Genomic DNA, 18392 nt, shown 5'->3' with positions numbered 1-18392 from the left:
CTTCCCAGATACCGACACACAGAACCGAGCTCTGACCTACCTGGATCGGTGCCCTGACTGAGAAAAGGCCCAGTTGCCGGTTCATTCCAATATTCATGGGGTGCCCGTGGAATGCTCAGCCCCAAATGGGGCTGGAGGAGGGCCTGCAGAGGAGAATCAAGCCAGTCCCCGGCTCAAACTGGGCTAAATAGGGTGACACTGGGATCTGCCCCTGAAGAAAACATCTAGGGGAAAACTGATGCTAAAAGAAGAACGGCTCAGGGACAGTCTGATGGAGGTATCTGGGGTTGGAACCAAGTGGGGGGTAGTGTGGAGCAGAGATTTCACTGCTGAAAGATGCTTCTGGCTGGGAACCAACGGGTGAGAAATTAACTGCTGGGCACCACTCACATTACCAACTGACCTCAACAACACCTTCATGGAGGTACCACTATCCCATTTTACAGAGAGGGAAACTGAGGTTTGTGCATATTCGACTACTTACCCACCCAAGACCTCAGAAGTGTTAGGACTAGGAAAGCATAGGAATAAGAAGGAAGGTACTGGCCACGTGATCCTGGGTAAACTACTTAGTCTCTCTGTGCTCAGTTTCTCCATCTAGAGAATGGGAATAACAGCAGCACCTACTTCTTTGGGTTGTCAAGAAGATGAAAGGTATCAAGACCTACAAAGCTCTAAGAACAGCGTCCAACACAGAGTGAGCACCAGGGGTATACTTTTGCCAAAACTCTTTGCACCACTCGCTTCAAATGTGTGTCTTTTATTGTTTGTAAATTATAGCTCAATAAAACTATGAAAAAATAAAAGTTGCAAACAATCAGAGAAGTAAACAAACATAAACATCAGAATCTTTGTTGCAGCATTCTCTCACGCCAATGATAAATCGGAAACAACCTTACAACGTCCACCAATACAGGAATTAAAAGTCTGATATAGATTCATATTTACACTGGGAGAATATTAATAGATCCAAGAGGAAAAAGAAAAACAGACTGCAATACAGGCATCAGACGGCATCATATAACCTCATTTTCCTGAACACATTAATAGCATTCCAATTGACAGACATATGTTTGCAGAGATAATTATGAAAGATTTCTCAACGAAATTAAGAAGCCATGCTTGGGGGTAGGGGTAGATTTCAGGGTGACCTGCTACTCTTCCTTTTACTGATATTTCACAAAAATAAGCACGGATAACTTAAGAAATAAAAAGTGTACTTTTTAAAAAAGACCTAATAAATGTTTTCTTTTTACATGGGCAAGAATCTAGGGATCTGCAATGCAATTAACAGCAGCCCCCCCCTTACCCATGGGGGATACATGCCGAGATCCCCGCAGGAAGCCTGAAAGTGCGGATTGTACTGAACCCTGTGTATTTTATGTTTCTCCTATAAGTACCTATAAATCAGGCACAGCAAGAGATGAATAATAGCCAATGACTAAGTAGAACATTGTAACAATAGACCGTAATAAAAGTCACATGAATGTGCTCGCTCACTCTCTTTTAAAAGATCTTACTGTGCCGTACTCCTGCCTCTCGCTCCTGTGATGGGACGAGATGATAAAATGCCTACGTGATAGGACGCAGGCGACTCGTGACCCTCTGACATTCATCAGGAGGATCGTCTGCTGGCCGCCAACAGCTGACCACAGGTAACTAAAACCACAGGAAGCGAAACCGTAGATAAGAAGGGACTACTGCATACAGAAACACAAGGGAGTGATTATTCACACTCAGACCAGTGGTTATTGGGCAGGAGGCTGGGGGGGGCGGGTATGAAAGAGACTGGGAAGCTTGGCCCATCAAGGGGCTTAAGTGGGAACCCACAAGGCGCTGTTTCTTGAACTGAACGAAGGCAATGAGGGTATTCACACTAGAGCGCTGGCTCTCGGCCGGGGAGCACGGGACAGCGATGCCTGGAGACGGCTCTGGTCCTTGCGACTTGGGACGATGCTGCTAGTGTCTAGTGGGTGGAGGCCGAGGATGCCGCTTACCACCCCGCCGTGCACAGGACGGCCCCGAAACACAAATTACTCAGCGCAAAATGTCAGCAGTGTTCAGACTGAGAAACACCCGCCTAAACTTCTCGTGTTAAAAAGAGAAAAAAACAGAAAAGTGTTCACGATCAAGAAACATACTAAGAGAGGACCAGCTTTATAAAGTGATCCAGAAAATGCATGTTAAAACCCCAGTGATATACCCTCCCATGCCCTCCACCTGACTGTAAACAAAAAACTCTGACATTCCCCCCACAGTTTGGGGGAAAGATGTGGGGGAAAAAACGGTGACTTTTATTCTCTACCGAAGTGAGTAGAAAGTTAAAATGTTTTCCGGATGCTTGGGTGGCTCAGTTGGTTAAGCACCAGACTTTTTTTTTTTTTTTTAAGATTTATTTATTTATTCGGGGGAGGGGCAGAGGTAGAGGAAGAATTTCAAACAGACTCCCTGCCCAGCTGGGAGCCAGACGCAGCACTCGATCTCAGGACCTGGAGATCATGACCTGAGCCGAAACCAAGGGTCCAACGCTTAAGGGACCGAGCCCCCCAGGAGCCCCAAGTGTCTGACTCTTGATCTCAGCTCAGGTCTCAATCTCAGGGTTGTGAGCTCAAACCTGAGGTTGGGCTCCATGCTGGGCGTGGAGCCTACTTAAAACACACACACACACACACACACACACACACACACACTTTCTTTTAATGTTTTCATTGTTAATTGCCTTAGAAAACAAATAGCCCTTATCCATTGTGTTCGATCATTAATTTAAAATTTTTTTACACCTGTCTAGGATGCTATGTTAAACAAAATTGAGGACGTAAAATTGTGACACTAAAAATATTTGCATGTTGCGTATCTAACAAGCTATTAAAAATAAAAGCTTTCGGTCAAAAAAAAAGAAAAGAACAGAACTCCTCTAAAGCAGGACTCTTTAGGGTCAGCACTTGGCTCTCGGCCTCTGCCTGCAGCCAAGACAGAGAAAATGAGGTTTTGGATGATGGACCCGATCCTCCGGGCGGATGTGAGCAACCACCGCCAGCCCCCCCACCACCCCCAACACCACCCTTAGTCATGAACAATAAAAAAGTGTAAGGAACACAGACTCCAGATGGCAGATTAAAACCTTTATTAGATTTCAAACAAAAACTCCTACTGTAATACTTCTAACGTGATACAGCCCCGTAAAAATAAAGATGAATCACAGACCATTTTAAAGGAAAGGTTTGGCCGCGTGACGTCACAACAAGTCACACTGACTTGCAGCATCCTCACGCTGAGAGCAAGACCCAGAAATAGCAACGAGGGCCAAACAGCGGGGCAGCCCACAGGTCAAGTTCAGCGCTGGCCCAGCCCGTGCTCCTCCAAGCCAGCATCACAAAACCATAAGCACATGATGAGGGAAGGAGAAAGTGCCTTTGCGAAAACTAGTTCCAGCTGTCTCAGGAGGCAGGGTAGCTGGGCTAACAGAGCTAGCGAGGAAGGAGGCTTCCCAGCTCTGGCAGGGCAGAGACATTTTGCCGGCGAAGTAAAGCCTTTATTTCCACACCCCATGTGCACGTCCGTCCCGGGGGGCGGGGGGGGGGGGGGGCGGACGTTGTTCTGGTGGAACAGTAGATTGTGAGCTCTGACTAAATTTGCCAACACTAGCAGCTTCCAAGCAACCTTCAGAGAAGCCCATCGAACAGTCACTCAGCTACCAAAAGGCCTCACGCAGTGATAAAATGCAGAAACTCTCGACAGGTCACAACAAGTTAAATTTTTAATCCCCTCTACTGGAGATTGAGAACCCATTAAAATAAACAGTTAACTTTTTCTTTTTAAACCCAAACGACTAGTGATTAAAACTCACTCAACTGGAGAGGCCGAGTAGCAGAGTCACAAAGGCATGTGGTTTAGAATCAAAACAGACCTTGGGCTAGAGGCCAGTCCCGGCCCCGCCCCCACCCCCTTACCTGTGCGACCTTGGGCAAGTCACTTTCCCTCCTGTAGCGCTCAATTTCATTGGCTGTTAAACTAGGCTGTAAAGCAAGGAAAATTCCTAGGGTGCCTATGAAGATTAAGTCAAAGCATTCATATAAAGTGACTGAAGCGAGTCAGCCCTCAAGAGCAGCTTTCCCGACAGTGATTATCAAAAATAACAAATCAAAATTATATTCACAAACTCTTTCAAAAACAAGAATGTTAGATAGCCAAAACCTTGGAGGGCAGCCAAAGCCACATTCAGGGGTTGAATTCATAGCCTTAAAAGCTTTAATTGTATTCAAAGAACATTATCAAATTCATTCATTCATTCATTCATTCCCCAGTTTATTCCAAAAAGGATCTCAGTATCTGGTGAGTCATCTAAACATTTAACACCGGGGCGGGGGGGGGCAAAAGCATGGCTCAGAATAATCTAAAAATGAAAAAAATTAAGATTCCTTTAAGTAACTAATAAATTGTGGGGAAAGAACTGATAAATAAATCCAGTATCTGCTTTCCTGGAAAAAAAAAAACAAAACTGGCAACTCTAAACAGATGTAAGGAGAATATACAAACAAGATTACAGCAAGCATAATAGCATGCTATTAAATCCGAAAATCTCAATGAAACGATCTACTAAGAAAATACAGATCACAAAAGCTGACTCAAAAAGCTCTTACCAGAGGTTAAAAAAAAAAAAATTTAAGCTGAATTCTCTAACAACCTAGTATGAAATTTTTCAAAGGTTATCAAAGAATTACTTCCCCAGAAGGTTATATAGCACCATATGATTTTTCCAACAAATAATTGGTTCTTCAAGTGTTAGTCCTGATGCCATAATTCCAAAATATTTAAAATGGAAAACTGCCTAGTTCATTTTATGTGGCTAGACTATCAGATAATAAAACCTAATGAAGAGATTGCAGGATCAAACAGACCAAAAACACAGCACAATTTCACTCATGAACACAGACGGCAAAAATCCCCCCAAAATAATAAAGACTAACCAGAACAAAGCAAACCTAGGAAATCAAATGCAACATTATGCTAAGAGAATAATTCATCACAACCAAGTAGGGTTTACCGCAGGAAAGCAAAGATGATTTTATCTGAGGATATCTGTTAACCATGGACGTCAGGTAACACCACCGTTAAATATTTAATATCAGTCGTGAAGCCCAGGTCAAGAGAAGATTTAAAACTGCAGTGAGAGGTACCACATTTAAGACAAGATTTAAAAAAAAAAAAAAAATGACCAAAATTTGTAGAGGATAAAATGGCACACGATGAACAAAAAAATTTAAAACTGACCCATCAATGCCACTAAAGGAACTGGATTCAGGATAAATACGCCCATTTGCAGTAGCAACAACGAACAACAAAAACTCCACACACAAGGGTGCCGGGGGGGGGGGGGGGGGGGGCGCACTCAGGTAAGCATCAGACTCTTGATTTTGGCGCAGGGCGTGAGATCAAGCCCCACGTGCACTCCCTGCTCAGGAAGGAGTCTGCAGACATTATCTCTTTCACCCCTCCCCCTCCCCCCGGCTTGTGCGCTCGCACTCTCTCTCTCTCAAATAAAGAAATAAATCTTAAAAAAAAAAAAAAACCTCTATGATACAGGAATCATCATAGCAAGAAATAATACAGAATAGATATTTTTAAGAGAACAACATAAAAAGATTTGAACAAATGGAGGAATTGATTACATACCTGCATGAAAAGGAGAAATACGAAAATATTACAGTGTATCTCTCAAATTAATTTACAGATTTAATACAATTTTTTCCATCAAAATTTCAGTGGGCTTTACGTGTGCTGAAGGGGCTAGACTTGGAGATTCTCAGGTTCAACCGGAAAAAAACGAACACTTTGAAAAAGTGCAACAGGAAAAGCTAGATCTAACATTAATAAAACATGTTTGAAATCTATGGTAATTAAATCAGTATGGTATTGGTATAAGAATAGAAACAGACGAATGAGACAGACCTGGCATCCCAGAACCAGGCCATGGTGTTTGGCTGAATTTAATAAATGATAAAGAAAACATCAAGAGTCATTTTGGGAAAGGAACCAATTATTCAATCATTGGAATTCAGGAAATTAAATAACTACTCAGGAAAATCATTTTAGGCTCTCAGTTACACCACACACAGTCTTGGTGTTTGATCAAGCTCTAAGTCCTGGCTAAAATGTCTCAAGAGTGCCACGGCACTTCCCGCCCTGGGGTTCTGTGGTAGATGGCAAAAACCACCACAAATTCCTCCCCTCCGATCAAGACGTGGAGTCTGCCCTCCCTCCAGCTTCCAGCTTGCCTTAGCCATGTGACTTGCTTTGACCAATGGGAACTCAGCACACACGAAGCAAACGGAGACTTGGAAAACACTTGTGCTCTACGGATTAATCTCTTGCCGCTTTTGGAACTTCCAGACCATCAGGTGATCCAAGTATAAGCTAGCCTACTGCGGGACGAGCGGCCACAGGGAGGAAAACCAAAGCATCCCAGTTGACAGCCCAGTAGCAACTGCCAGGCACGTGACTGAAGGCCATGCTAGATCACCCAGCCACCAGCCATCCCGCCAGCTGATCCCAGACTCGGGAGAGAGCCAAGCCCGTGTCTGTGGTCAGCTGATGGGTCCAGCCCAGCAAACCCGCCCCACTAACCCACAGAACCGTGAGGAAAGTAAATGACAGCTGTGGAAAGCCATTATGTTTCGGGGAGGTCTGTTACACAGCAAAAGCTAGCTGATACAAGTTCCAAAAGAAGGGTCTACGTCCTCCCAATAAACCACACACCCCCTACCCCCGCAGTTTAGGTTGGTCTGAGTCGATTCCCGTCACCAGCAATCACGAGTTGACCGAGACGCTCAATGCTGAGCCAGAAAGACAAAATCAGACTGAGGTTCCCACCCTCAGTCCCTTCCCCATCTGGAAGCTACTTCCTCTCTGCTACACCCATTCTACTCTGCTTACACTGAAAAGCACTCTGTTCCCTGTTCCCCCAAGAGAGAAGAGAAGCCAGGAAGGAGCTGACATATTCCTCGTTCTTGATAACACTCTCATGCCCCACTCAACACACCTACCCCTTCCTTGTTCCTCTTCTCATTCACACGTACCTAGAATAGCCTCTTTGTTGTGTGTGTGCAACTTTCCCACGTCTCTCCTTCCTCTATTCCACGGACTCTCAAGGAGGTACAAAGGTTGAACAACAATTCAATGTTTTATTTCAGAGTTAAGAGAGGGGGAAAAAATCAAGATAAAAAAAGAGCAGAGGAATGAGATTTTTATTTTTATCAAAAGAGGGGATATCAGGTCAAAGTTGAGAAAAAATGATGACAGATGGGGTCCTTTACCATTTTCTCATTTCAGATGAGGAAACAGAGGCTCAGAAGAGCCAGACAACTTGTCCACGGTCACGTGACAGATACAGGACTCAAATCCAGGTCTGTCGGACCCTAGAGCTATCTCTAACCATGGAATGAAATGCTCTAGAATGATGAAGATGCCCTGGAGCGACACTGCCCAATAGAACTTTCTGGAATGATGGAAATGCTCTACATCTGCATTGTCTGAATGGTGTTGACGGTAACCGAGGAAGAAATGTTTCATTCCGTTTACTTTTAATTCATTTAAACTTTGCCACATGTGACCAGTAGGGCTACCTTAGGGAGAGCCCAGCTCTGGAGTTCACCATGTTGGTTCTCCACTGCCATCAGAGGTGGGACCCTCAAGATCGTTACCCTTGCTGAAGCCCACCCACCCACCCACCCACCCACCCAGAAGGAGCAGCAATTGAAAGATGTAAGACATTCAGGGGGAGAACAGCGTGAGCAAAATGGGCTTACCACCAAACCTAGGAAAGCCTTCTAGAAATACTCTAATGTCCTCTAGAATAGAACAGACGGCCCATGCCACTTCAGCAAGAACAGACCCCTAAGAACCGAATCCCATTGACCATTCCCGGCTGGCTAGAACCTTTTCAAGATCTCCTTCACCAAGTTGGGGACAAACAGAAATTTGTTTGCCTCTGTGTAGGCAATATTCGCACTGTGGGTCAAGGGGGAATCAAGGTCATTTTCTGACTTCTTTGATTCAGAATTTGTAACTTTTATGACCTGGGTCCACCTTAGCTTCCTTCATCCCTCCTCCCAAGACCTCAAGGCCAATGTGCCACTGTGCCCTTCACTCTCTCGCATCCCCAACTCCTGTTTTTCATCCTACAGATGCCCAGTATTTTTATCTGCCCTCCCCAACATAAGACACTGATAAACTCCCAATGGCCAGAAGTCCCAAAATCAAGTCAAGCAGTGAACCAGATTTGTGGCTGTGTTTCAAAGGCATCCTTTCAAAACTGTGAAGAACGTCTGTGAAGAATTACGCCCTCTCCTGAACCACAGGGGTATCTTTTTTTTTTTTTTTTTTTTCAGAGAGACAGTGAGTGCAGGAGTGTGCGGAGGGGGAGGGAGAAAGAATTTTTTTTAAGATTTTATTTATTTATTTGAGAGAGAAAGAGAGAAGACAGCACAAGCAGGGTGAGAGTCAGACAGAGGGAGAAGGAGAAGCGGACTCCTCACTGAGCAGGGAGCCCCATGCAGGGCTCAATCCCAGGACCCCAGGATCATGACTGAGCTGAAGGTAGACACTTAACCGACCGGGCCACTCGAGTACCCCGAGAACTTTTTTTAAAGATTTATTTATCTATATGAGAGAGAGAATGCACACAAGTGGTGGGGGGGTACAGAGGGAGAATCAGGCTCCCCACGGAGCAAGGAGCCTGATGTGGGACTCGATCCCAGGACCCTGGGATCATGACCTGAGCCGAAGGCAGACACTTAACCGACTGAGCCACCCAGGCATCCAGGGAGGGGGAGAATCTTAAGCAGCCTTGATCCCATGACCCTGAGATCATGACCTGAGCCAAAATCAATAGTCAGACGCTTAACTGACTGAGCCACCCAGGTGCCCCGATGTGGGCATCTTTAAGACAATTCTCCACCTTTTTTTCTTCATCAAATTCATCCCTATTTGGAACATCTCTCCTTTCTCGGATTCATCTGCTGTTTTCCCTCTGGAATGTGTCTCAAGGTCTTGTCCACTCTGTCTTCTGCAGAACCACGAGCCCGAAGATCAACTTCTTGGGTTGTTGTTTTTTTTTTTTTTTCTTGCCCTTGTAAAAGTCCTTTGCAAATAACCCTCATACCTCACTCCCTTATAAAAATAGTTTTCTTAGCAAAAGTTGCCTTCATAAAGAACACAAAGTTTCATTACGAAGTTCAGTCTGTGCCTTATTTATTATACACTAAAAACAGGGAGACCAATGAGTACCATTTTACTACATGACAGAATTTTCAGATTTTAAAAAAGAAAAAATAATCAAAGAGCCACAGCCTTGCCCAAAGGGAGGAGCAGCCATCAGGCTATACATTCATTTTGTGTGATTTTCTAAATCCGTGTCTTCTTTGATAATACAATAATTAAAAAAAAATAATAAGACCAAAAGCGGGGCGCCTGGGTGTCTCAGTCAGTTAAGCATCTGCCTTCGGCTCAGGTCATGATCCCAGGGTCCTGAGATCAAGCCCCAGATCAGGCTCCCTGCTCAGGAGGAAGCCTGCTTCTCCCTCTCCCTCTGCTCCCCCTGCTTGTGCTCTCTCTCTGTCAAATAAATAAAATCTTGGAAGGAAGGAAGGAAGGAAGGAAGGAAGGAAGGAAGGAAGGAAGGAAGGAAGGAAGGAAGGAAGAGAAAGAAAGAAATCTCGACTCAATCCGTTAAACAGAATTACTAAATGACCCAGCAATCCCACTCCTAGATGTGTCCCCCAAGAGAACTGAAAAACGTATTCAAACAAAAGCTTGTACAGGAATGTTTATAGCAGCACCACTCACAACAGCCAACAGGTGGAAACAACTCAAATATTCATCTGTTGGTAAATGGATACACAAGACTGGCATATCCATACAATGGAATATTATTCAGCAAGAAAGAGGAACGGGGTCCTGATCTATGCTACAATACGGATGAATCACAAAACCATGTCTAGGGAAAGAAGACACAAAAGCCACGTATCACATGATTCCATTTATACTGAAACGTCCAGAATAGGTAAACCCACAGAGAGAGAAAGCAGACCAGTGCGGCCTGGGGGTGAGGGGGAGGGGTTGCAGGGAGGAGGGGGAGGGGAACGGGGAGTGACTGCTAACGGGTACAGCTCCTTTGTGCGATGATGAAAAGTATATAGTGGTGATGGTCGCACTGCCCTGTGAATGTACCAAATGTCGCTAATAGTAAATCTTATGTGTATTTTACCACAATTAAAAACATTGTTTTTTAAAGAAGAGAAATCTTGAATGCTTCGGATCAAGCCCGTCTTGCTTTTGCATGCTTATCTCCTTCTGTGATAGCCAGCAGCTTCTTTGCAAAGGTGAAAAACCTTTAGCCTCCACACCACTAACAAGATAGCCTGTGGCAGGAATCCCACTTGTCCGTGAACAAGGGTTGCAGGTAGTCGATCGGCAAACACCAGCCCTGCGCACACTCGTGCCGTGTGACTAGCTGTCGGCACTTGAAACCCCGTCCTTATCAGATCTTCTGAAGAGAAGAGTTTCTCATAGGCAAGCACTTGGAAACACTCTAGAAAAAGCCCATCAAGGAACGTCCCTCTCTAGACAGCAGCCAGCAAGCCCGGGATCATAAAAGACCCAAGACCCTCCCTGATGGGACAAAAAAAAAAAAAAAACAGCAAAGAAACTTCTATAATAAAAAGGTCAAAGGACCCTCCACCCAAAACCCTCCAGGCAGTTGACAATTGTAGGATTTTATCTACCAGATGCCCCCCAGCTCCATCCCGTCCCTCTGTGTCCCGTGGCTTGAGGCTGGATTGGGAGACCTTGGGTCACTTCCCAAACCTAGAACTGGAGGAAATTAGCCCAATTGCTGCAACCCATACGGTCCCACCCATGACAGACAATGGGGCCCCAGAGGAAAGCAATGGGGGTTTTTTGTATCCTATTTAACATTATTTCTCTCTAAGCCTGAGCTGGCCCAGACACCCTCCAAGCCCGAGAGAGACAGAGAGACAGAGAAGAGCGAGGAAGAATGGAAGAGGGGATACAGTTTTGAAACTCTTCGCTGGGAAAGGGAACGTTCTATCCGGGACAGGTGTGTGGAGAGAGAAAGACGGGCACATGGTTCTGTATTCCAAGCCCAACTGGACCTGAGGTCCCCGGGACCTCCCGCGGCATTTCAGGTGTTCAGTCACAAAGAACAGATTTTAATTCTGACAAAGGGTCTGGTGACACGGTGCGAAATAACTAGTCAATGAATTTGGTCAAGGAGGAGGGAATAAAAGACAGACTTGTCAGACCAGTTAGCAAGTTACCAGACAGCCACCTTTCCATAATTGTGTATTTAACTCTACACCACCTTCTTCCAAAGGATTGGGCCAATTTACTTCTCTAGGCGAAAAAGCAGTTAATTGGAATCCCTTAAGCCCTCTCCAGGAAGCCGGGCACCCGTCCAAACTTAAGTCTGAATCTTCACTACTAAAGAGTTGGACAGTACTGTCCCCAAGATGCCAGGGAACCACACAGTCCACTGGTCTACCTTCTTCCCTCAGCATCCTGGAGCTACCGCAACGCTTTCTGCCTAGTTTGTAACCTTATAGTGACGTCTTTGACTTTTTCTCCAACTCAGCAACATGGGGTCCCAGCAACATGCCTGGTTCGGCACAGCCGTTCACTCCCTATCAGTGAAACAGGCCGTCCGGAATACAGCCCCAAGGTAACCTTTATGACCTCTCCCTTGCGCCACAGGAAAACATCTGGCACCCAAAGCACGTGATGGTCTGAGGCTCTGCACGTCATGAGGCAGCCTCCTTACTCTTGCCCACAAAAGGCATCAATGTTCTTTGTCATTGCCATTCCACCCATCTGGAATACCCTTCCTTCTTCCCCTCTTTCTAAGCGTCATTTGCCAGCTGAACCAAACCACTCCAATCTGGAACAACCACTCTCCTTCCACAAATGCCAACGGCAACTTGTCATCAACCCTGGGAAGGACAGGGAGCACTTGCTCTTTCCTGCTACACAAAACCCAGTCGTCTCCAAAACCAGAAGTTCATTTTAAAACTTCCAATCATCGCCATGATAAGGAAATTACCATGACCCTGGATTTTTTTTTTTTTTTTCCAGTTTGGTGCTTTTAGTCCTCCCCTAGATTGTTTTAAAAGATTATTGACAAAAACAAAAAGGAATATGGATGACAAATTCAAATGGTCCATCAGGCTACACAGTCCACCATCTTTTATTATTATTATTCAATACCCGTGTGCACGTGTTAGACTTCCCTGTTTTCTGCAGGGACCACAGTGACACGGCCACAAAGGAATTTAATTTATCAATATTCTGCAGCGATATTATCTAGAGAACATTGTGATTTCCAGGTGCTCTGGCTCCAGACATGTCTAGAACCACCAATCTGATGACTCACTTGGAGGGGAACGGGGAGGGGAGGGGAGGCACCTACCTGCCTTATGGCGTCTCCTGCCAGCTGGGTTCCTTGAATGGTTAATTCGCTCCTGCCCTTTGACGCCCCAACCGAGCAAGAGCTCCTGATGTAAGGTAAGCTAAGGATGGCCTGCCATACCTCGCAGTCCCCTCCCCTCGGTGCCAGCAAGGGGCAGGGGGACTGCGTTGGCCAGATGCTAGGATGCTCCCAGTTTCCAGTGAAAACAGCCTCTACCCCAATGCACCCCCTCATCTTTATAAGGCGCATAGCCAAGAACAAAGGTCGGCACAATTTTTTCTGTAAAGAGCTGTACAGTCTCTGTTGCAACTACTCAGGCCATTAACTGCAGCCTCAGGCATTATGGAAATGAACGTATGAGCGCCCTGGGCCACATCCCAGGGAGACTTTATTTGGGGACACCGAAATGTTCATTTCATAGCATTTTCACCTCTCATAAAATATTATCCTTCAGATTTACACATACACACACACACACCCAACTTTTTAAAATATAAAAAGCATTCTTAGCTCACAGGCCACACAAAAATCACTGATGGGTTGAATTTGGCCCGTGAGTCAGTTTGCTGCCTCTGGTCAAGGGCACCAGACAAGCCTGAGGTCAAGCCATTTCCCAGCAAGGTCTCCAAGAGTAAGTTCCTTAGTTACTCCTCTAGCCTCAGCGTGCCCTTCTGTAAAATGGGAATCGCAGCCTCTCCTAGGCTGGCTGGGGTGAGGATTGGGTGAGGCAGTGCTTGTCACTTAGCACTTAGTAGGTGCTCCATAAACACCGGCTAGGACCGAGGGGTCAAAGACGCCACTGCTTATCTACATGACGGGTGCAGGGGACACAGCAATAAATGCCACAGTCCCCGTCTTCAAGAAATCTTAGCCTGATGCGGGAGGCAGCTCCTACAAGGCGGAGGAAAAGAGCCGTAAGCAGAGGCAGCCAGAATGCTGGCAGGCGAAAATTCCAGGGGATTTCCCCCTCCCCTCCATTTCTTTGTCTTCTGTCCTTCCCCAGCTGTGCACCTTGAGTGCAGGAAAGCACAACGCTGAATAGCTCACCTTCTGAGCTCGAACACCTGGGTTCCCAGCTGGAATCCCACCTCTACTGTCCACTAGCCCTGTGATCCGGGGCAAGTGGCTTATCGGCTGGGGCGGTGGGGGGATGGGGGGGCGTGGCCTCGTCTGTGAGAAGGAACTGTGGGGACACTCAACGCAGCGTCATCGGCCAAGCGCTTAGAACAGTGCCCGGCACAAAATAAGCACTGGCTACCAAGAAGATTCTGATCGTGAAAATGTCAAGGGCGGAATTATGATAGTTACTATTTCATATGAAGAGAGCACCCCAACACTCAGAGAACCTGAAACGAAGATGGAAGGAAGTCCAAACCCGGGGAGGAGAGACCTGCCTCCTTCCACCTCCCGCTCCTCCTCTCTCGCCGATGGCCCACGCAGCGTCGCGGCCAGTGTCCTGGCACTCTGCGTGCCCCGGCCTCACCCACCCCTCTGACTGGCAGCGAGCAGCTGGGGTGGCCTTCCAGAAAAAAAAATTGCCACTGGGTTTGGCTAGAGCAGCTGGTCAAGCAAGTTCTGTGGCTTCTGCTGCCCCCAAAAGCCCAGAGCTGGGGGTCTCTGGAGCATCTGAAGGCGCCCCTCTGGTGCTGTGGGTCCAACACCCACCCCTCCATCAGCGGGTCGGGCGGTGGGCTCTCCTCTGCCTGTTCCAAACCCAAAATCAGAACCGGAGCCAAACCCTGGCAGGCGGGTCTGCTCAGAAGGGTAGTGGAGCCATGATGCTCCCAGGAAGCTTCCAGAACACTCATGGGTGCCAGGTGCAGGGCTAAATGCACCCCTCTTCCACCTCACCTCCTCCCAACCCACAACTCTGATAAGCAGGTCCCAGCATTGTCCCCATCTTTTGGATTACCAGACAAAGGCTTGATCTGGCTCGTGACCAGTGAACAGCAAAACAGGACTCCACGCAGTCCTGATAACCGCCTGGGAAAGGGCCGGTGAGGCCAACCTTCGGCGTCTTCATGACACACCGATCTGGGGGAGAGGAGCTATTCTCAGACCCCAAAGGCAAGTCTGGGGCTTTGAGCCTTGCTCCCACCCGCAGAGAGCCCTCCCCGGTACTCTCCTGGCGGGACTGCGTCGCCATATATTCACGGTCAGTATTGGCCCCCAGAAGGTCCTCTCCAAGGAGGCGGGGGCGGACTGGTCCCCACCCTGCGGCCCCAAGGACCCCAACGCCCAGCACATAGTAGGCTCTCGATAAAGGCGATTCGTGACCCAGCTTGCATAGACTCCGTCTCCACTCTGCCCAGCCAAGGCCCCTCGCATGTGGCCTCTCCTGCACCCCAAATCCGTGGGCAGGGTGACAGAGAGGAAGCACCTCCAGCCACACACCACAGTGATTTTTTTTTTCCTTTTAATTACCTTGACCCTCCTTTAGCCTTCCTTTGCTTTCTCTGCTTAAAGCATCATTGTTTTGAGAACAGAGAGAATGCTACACCGTAGAGAAAGCACAAACCGGGTCCAGAGAACAATCCAACACTTTCATCCCAAACGCTGGCCAGACCCCAAAAGCTTCCAGAGCCTGACAATCACGCAAGAAAAGGACAATGGCTCTGGATGGTTCGGGAAGTTTTTGGGAGGATTCTAGACAACTAAGCAAGTTGATGGATAGCTTTTCATTGGCAGGTGCCTGTCACCTAAGACAGGGGGGCGTCCCCTATGAAGGTTCACTTTGCTCTGTCTCTGTGTTCGAGTCTCACAGGACATTAAATAAGCCTTCAAAAGCCAGGACATCAAGGTAACCTGAGCACTGAAAAGCCAGAGATACACACCCACATCCGCGGCAGCCTTATTCACAGAAGCTAAAATGGGGAAGGAGCCCATGTGCCCATCCACGGACGATGATAAATAAATGTGGTCCGTCCACACCATGAAATACCAGTCAGCCTGAAAAAGGGAGCTCGGACGCACACACGACATGGATGAACCGTGAAGATATCACACTCGGCGAAATAAGCCAATGACAGGAGTCCAAACACCGTAGGATTCTACTTCTATGAGGTCCCGAGAAGGGTCCCGTCCACACGGACAGAGAGGAGACGGTGGGAGCCAGGGCTGGGGCAGGGGGCGAGGCGTCCGTGCGTCATGGGGACAGAGTCTCCGTGTGGGGAGATGAGAAAGCTCTGGAGGCGGAGGGTGGGGATGGGTGCACAATAGTGCAAGCGTGTTTAATGCCACTAAACTATGCACTCAAAAGTATTTAAGATGGCAGGGCACCTGGCTGGCTGAGACCGCGGAGCGTGTGTGTGACTCCTGAGCCCGGAGTCGTGAGCTGCAGCCCCGCGCTGGGCATCGAGCTTACTTCAAAAAATAATAATAAATAAAAATAGCAAATCTTTAAGAGAAAAAAAAAAGCTTAAGACGGTAAGTTGCGTATTATGTGTATTTTCCCACAATCAAAGAAATTCAGGGGAAAAGAAGAGGCCCGAGCGGAACTGCACTCAGCAGACAGGGGCGCTGGTTCCAAGAACAATCATTTCAACGGCTGTTACTAGGACGGGACAGTGCTTTGCTAGGGGACCTTAGCACTGATCACACACCAGGAGCAGGTGACATCCGAGCAACCAGGTGCCTCAGCAGGTGTGGGTCACAGCAGTACGCACAGAGCCGTACCTTCCCCCGTGATAAACCCCCCAGTGCTGAAAACACAAGCCTGTTCTCAAAAGCAAAAGATTAGGGGGAAACACACACACACAGACACACCACAAAAAAAACACACAAAAAACTGCTCACACCAAGGACACTGCTGCAGATAATACTGTTCTGGATATTTTGGCTAAAATGTGTACAGAAATAAATCCACAGAGGAATGTCTTAAATTATATCTCAAGACACAAGAGCCCGGAGCATTTCAAACAAGCACCTAAATTTGGAGACCTCAGCACGGGAATAATAAAAGTGTGTTCCCTGTTTCCCTGGTGCCCCAACTGCAAGTGGCTCAACTGTTTCTAAACAGAGGGGACAACCACCCCCCCAAAAAGAAAACCATATGCCTTTTTTGTGTCTCAGACTCAGCACAAACCCCAACTGTCTTTATTAGCTGTGTGGCCTTAGGTAGGGTAAGTAACCTCTCTGGTCTCCAACATGAAAGAACTGGGCTCCCCTTGCAGCCGTGTGCCCTCGTAACATAGATCCTAGACATCCTCTTCTCCCCTCACCCTCGTGAATGCCATCCCCCCAATCCATTGCTCCCAGCTTATTCACCCTTACCTGCTGCTGACCCCCCACCTCAGAAACCTCCCTGTTCTACAAAATTCCTAATCCACAAGTAGTCGTTCTACTTCTGCTGAGACTTTGCCCCAACTTTGTGATTTAGCTTCTGTCTGTCCCTGACCTACCAACGTCCCCAACACTGCTCCACAATATAATAATCATCGTACCCTCCCCATCCTCAAACAATGAGGCTCTCTTTTTCTTCACGGCCCAACCTCTCAGAAGAGGTGTGGCCTCCACTCTCACTTTCTGTTATCCTATCACCCAACACCTGTGCCTCGGAATGGCTCCTCCCCAGGGCTCCGATGGCTCCTCACTGACAATTCCGTGGATTCTACTCAGGACTCACCTTGTGTGGCTTCACGATAGCTTTGGGCTCAGGCGAGAACACCCTCCTTTCTCCTTTCCCTTGTATCTTTTGTGATACGACCATTAAGCACCCCCCCCCCCCACTTTCTCCGACCTTGATCTCAAGCTCCACTAATTCTTCCCAGGGAATGTCACGATCTATGAAAGAGTTGAAACAATAAAAAAGTAACGGCCGTGTGTTTGGAACATACCTTCCTGGTTATGAAAACACTATAAAACTACAGTGATTAGAACAGCAGCAGGCCTGGTGCAGGAACATATTGATGGATATCCAAAAACAGACCCCAGATCAATGACAAAGGAGTAAATTTCTGCAATAAATGGCAGTGAGACCCCAACAAGTTATGGGGGCAGGTGGGGGGGGGGGAAGCAATGTCCCTTCGAATCACGCACACAGATAGATCCCAAATGTCCCGGATGGATTTTTTTTAATGATAATTAAAATCAAAACAGGGAATTTGGGGGGAAAAAAAAACATTCATTTATGGATGGAAAAGGACTTTCTAAACATACAGTAACAAGAGAGGCACGCAAAGCTCCCCACTCTGGACTCCATAAACATGGGAAGCTTCTCTGGCAACAGCCACCAGAGCATTTGCAGCACTGAACAAAACTGTCTGAAAACACATTTGGCAAAAGGGTCAATAGCCTTCATCTATGAAAACCGCACACAGACTAGTATTTCGAAAACCACTGAAGTACTAAAGATAAATGGACAAAGGATATGAACAGGAAGAGAAAACCCAAATGATAAATAAACACGTTTTAAAAGGCTCAACCCCGAGAGCAATCAAAGAAATGCAAATACAAACAGTGACAACACCTCGGCTCCTCCCTGCAGTAAATTATGAAAGACGTTTCAAACAACACTCGAAGCTGGCCAAGGTGTTCCCTCTCAGCCAATGCTAGGAGGAGCGTGCATCGGTACAACATTTCCGGAAAGTCATTTGGCAATCGGTATCAAGAGCCTTTGGCCCAGAAATATCACTTCTGGAAAAGCAAAACCCAAGGAAACAAATCCTCGATAAAGCTCTGATCCCAAAATGTTCATCCTTCTCTTTAGAATAACTGGAAATTGTCTAAATGCCCAAACACAGGGAAAGGTAAATAAACAAAGACACGACAGAACCACGAGAAGGAAGTACCCCACTTGCTTCCTTCCTTTACCCATTTCTTTTCCCAAATGTCTACCCGAGCAACCTTACTTCTATAATCAGAAAAGAGATAAACCATTTTTTTTTCCCAAAACAAAGTCCGCACTCGTCCA

General features: G+C 46.9%; 1 protein-coding gene and 1 long non-coding RNA gene across 6 annotated transcripts in view; one reads left to right on the top strand and one right to left on the bottom strand.

The window, feature by feature from the left end:
* The window catches only part of INSR (insulin receptor), a 125588-nt gene that overhangs the window by 88870 nt on the left and 18326 nt on the right, over nucleotides 1–18392 (bottom strand). The gene's annotated exons all lie outside the window — the stretch shown is intronic.
* Nucleotides 1502–17609, top strand: LOC130543588 (uncharacterized). The gene is made up of 2 exons (XR_008959052.1): nucleotides 1502–1655; nucleotides 7330–17609. It is a non-coding gene; the product is annotated as an uncharacterized LOC130543588 (long non-coding RNA).

The sequence above is a fragment of the Ursus arctos genome, unplaced genomic scaffold (assembly GCF_023065955.2).
Source record: "Ursus arctos isolate Adak ecotype North America unplaced genomic scaffold, UrsArc2.0 scaffold_14, whole genome shotgun sequence".
NCBI classification, from domain to species: Eukaryota; Metazoa; Chordata; class Mammalia; order Carnivora; family Ursidae; genus Ursus; species Ursus arctos.
Note: the sequence above shows the minus strand (reverse complement) of the source record. Positions and strands in the feature narration are given on the sequence as shown.